We start from the raw sequence: 3894 nt of genomic DNA, 5'->3' as shown, positions 1-3894 counted from the left end.
GTCAATGCGACAGGGATGTGCTGCAGTCAGGAATGCACTGCTGTCAATGAGATGTGCTGCTGTCAGTGAGGCAGGGATGTGCTGCTGTCAGTAAGGTAGGGATGTGCTGCTGTCAGTGAGGCGGGATGTGCTGCTGTCAGTGAGGCGGGGATGTGCTGCTGTCAGTGAAGTGGGGATGTGCTGCTGTCAGTGACACAGGAATGTGCTGCTATCAGAGAGGCAGAGATGTGCTGCTGTTAGTGAGTCATGGTATTTGGTGCTGTAAGTGAGGAGTGAGGCATGGATGTGCTGCTGTCAGTGTGGCGGGGATGTGCTGCTGTCAGTGAGGCGGGGATGGGCTGCTGTCAGTGAGGCGGGGATGTGGTACTGTCAGTGAGGCAGGGATGTGTTGCTATCAGTGAGGCAGGGATGTGCTGCTGTCAGTGAGGCAGGGATGTGCTGCTGTCAGTGAGGCAGGGATGTGTTGCTGTCAGTGAGGCAGGGATGTGCTGCTGTCAGTGGGGCGGGGATGTGCTGCTATCAGAGAGGCAGAGATGTGCTGCTGTTAGTGAGGCATGGTATTTGGTGCTGTAAGTAAGGCAGAGATGTGCTGCTGTCAGAGAGGCAGGGATGTGCTACTGTTAGTGAGGCAGGGATGTGATGCTGTCAGTGAGGCTTGGATGTGCTGCTGTCAGTAAAGCAGGGATGTACTCTTGTCAGTGAGGCATGGGATGTGCTCCTGTCAGTGAGGTGGGGATGTGCTGCTGTCAATGAGGTGGGGATGTGCTGCTGTCAGTGAGTTGAGGATGTGCTGCTGTCAGTAAGGCAGGGATGTGCTGCTGTCAGTGAGGCGGGGATGTGCTGCTGTCAGCGAGGCAGGGATGTGCTCCTGTCAATGAGGCGAGGTGTGCTGCTATTAGTGAGGCATGGATGTGCTGCTATCAGTGAGGTGGGGATGTGCTGCTGTCAGTCAGGCGGGAATGTGCTGCTGTTAATGAAGTGGGGGTGTGGTGCTGTCAGTGAGGCAGGGATATGCTGCTGTCAGTGAGGCAGGGATGTGCTGCTGTCAGTGGGGCAGGGATGTGGTGCTATCAGTGAGTTGGGGATGTGCTGCTGTCAGTGAGGCGGGGATGTGCTGCTGTCAGTGAAGCAGGAATGTGCTGCTGTTAGTGAGGCAGGGATGTGCTGCTGTCAGTGAGGCGGTGATGTGCTGCTGTCAGTGAAGCAGGAATGTGTGGCTGTCAGTGAGGTGGGGGTGTGGTGCTGTCAGTGAGGTGGGGATGTGCTGCTGTCAGTGAGGTGGGATGTGCTGCTGTCAGTGAGTTGGGGATGTGCTGCTGTCAGTGAAGCAGGAATGTGCTGCTGTTAGTGAGGCAGGGATGTGCTGCTGTCAGTGAGGCAGGGATGTGCTGCTGTCAGTGAGGCGGTGATGTGTTGCTGTCAGTGAAGCAGGAATGTGTGGCTGTCAGTGAGGTGGGGGTGTGGTGCTGTCAGTGAGGTGGGGATGTGCTGCTGTCAGTGAAGCAGGAATGTGTGGCTGTCAGTGAGGTGGGGGTGTGCTGCTGTCAGTGAGGTGGGGATGTGCTGCTGTCAGTGAGGTGGGATGTGCTGCTGTCAGTGAGGTGGGATGTGCTGCTGTCAGTGAAGCAGGAATGTGCTGCTGTTAAGGAGGCAGGGATGTGCTGCTGTCAGTGAGGCGGTGATGTGCTGCTGTCAGTGAAGCAGGAATGTGTGGCTGTCAGTGAGGTGGGGGTGTGGTTGGTGCTGTCAGTGAGGTGGGGATGTGTTGCTGTCAGTGAGGTGGGATGTGCTGCTGACAGTGAGGCAGGGATGTGCTGCTGTCAGTGAGTTGGGAATATGCTGCTGTCAGTGAGGCGGGGATGTGCTTCTGTCAGTGAGGCGGTGATGTGCTGCTGTTAGTGATGTGCTGCTGTCAGTGATGTGCTGCTGCCAGTGAGGGTATAATGTGTTGCTTTGCTTTTACAATCAGAGCCCACGTTAATGGTACAAATTATAGAAAAGAAGAAGGGAAAAAATCCCGAAAACTCAGGTCAACCTTTTCATGTGTGGACCATTCCCATTTCGAACCTTTGCTTGTGTCGACCTTTCATCTATTTCGACCTTGTGCATGTTGACCTATCAATTGGATACCATTCCCCACATAGATACCTTTTAGCAGCGTGGTGAAATTCAAATGAATGCAGTGTGTGTGGGGTGATCTTAGTTACTCATATGCCTTGATCTTGTATTCACCAGGCTACGGTCTGTTTCTGAATTCACGAACGCCCCATTCCCTCTCTCGGATCACAATCTTATCACCTTCTCATCCCTCCAGCTCCTGCATTTATCCAAACTCTACAATACCTAAATCACGCAAGCCTCCTCTAACCCGTAGAAATACTAATGCTATTAACTCTCAGCCACTGTCTACCTCTCTGCAACAACTGCTCTCACCCATTTCTACACCTGCCTGTCCTGAACCAGACTCTACTAACTGCCCTTGATGAAGCTGCTCCAGCTACTCCTCACAATCCAACCGTGGCACACCTGCAAAAACTATCACGTAGATTGGAACGTCAATGGCGTAAATCTCAAAATCCAAATGACTTTGTCACATTTAAGACTACATACCACTCCTATCGTAATGCTGTGGACACTGCTAAACATACATATTTTCAATCTCTCATCTCCTCTCATGCCACTAACCCCAAGCGGCTTTTTAATACATTTAAATCACTTCTTTACCCTCCTTCACCCTCCCTACCTGCCAATATCAGTGCGCAAGAGATTGCTTCCTTCTTCAAGGAAAAGATTGCTAAAATCCAAGATGAAATGGCGTGCTCTTCCTCAGCCAGTGACTTGCTTACTTCCTTTTCTGAGCCCTTTGAAACTATCTCCTCATTTGACCCCACAAGTGAGGATGAAGTATCCACACTCTTCTCATCTTCCCACTCCACTAACTCTCCTCTTGATCCTAGACCCGTACAAGTCAGCAAAGCTCTGTCTCCTGTGCTTATCTCAAGCTTAACTAAAATCTGTCACCTCTCTCTATCTTTCCTTCTCTGTTCAAGCATGCAGTTATCACTCCCATTCTTAAAAAACACAATTCTGGCCCCAAGATAAAGAAATTCTGGTACAAGGTTCTGGGATACATTAACTCAATGTTCCACCTCAACCTTACACTAAACCCCAGAGCAATGCTTCTTCTCCATTTTGCAGGGTGGGGTATCCCAAGAGATAAAAAAAACTTCCTCCCTATCTTGTATGTTATTTTAACTGTGGGGAAAAAAATTATTCTATGTAACTGGATAATCAGGCAGCCTCCCTAGACTAGATTCTTTAAAGACCCACCTTCTTTATATCCTTTATATGGAGCGACAATCTACCCTTCCTGACATGGAGTCCAATGTTCCACGCTTTTACAAAAAATGGGCCCCATTAATAGACTCACTGGATGTGGACCAACAACAGAAAATTATGACGCTCTTTGATTCCACATCCTGGGCTTTTCTCCACCGCATAGCCGATGAATCCTAACCTCATACTTCGCTCTCCCTGACTAGTATCGACCAAATTTGTATATGGAACAGTCCTCTTATTCGTCTACCCGAAATAGAGATATATTGTTTGAATAGAATGACTAAACTCTTTAGATGTTCCTACCTTTCCTATGTCCCTCCCACCTCCCTTCCCCCCTCCACCCCTTGCCTCTTTATGTACCCCTCATGTCAGGGCAAGTGTTTAATGCTACATCCTTTTTTGAGTATTGGATAATGTTTTGGGACTGTTTTCTTTTTACTTGAAATAATTATTGTTACCCAATATTTAATTAAGCTCTTCCGTCTCTAGTTAATTGGGTTATACTCAAACAGATTATATTATATGCAACATTGGATGAGATGGAAATTATTGTAT

This window comes from Crinia signifera, chromosome 1 (assembly GCF_055691185.1).
Source record: "Crinia signifera chromosome 1, ASM5569118v1, whole genome shotgun sequence".
Lineage (NCBI taxonomy): Eukaryota > Metazoa > Chordata > Amphibia > Anura > Myobatrachidae > Crinia > Crinia signifera.
This window is presented reverse-complemented; position numbering follows the sequence as displayed.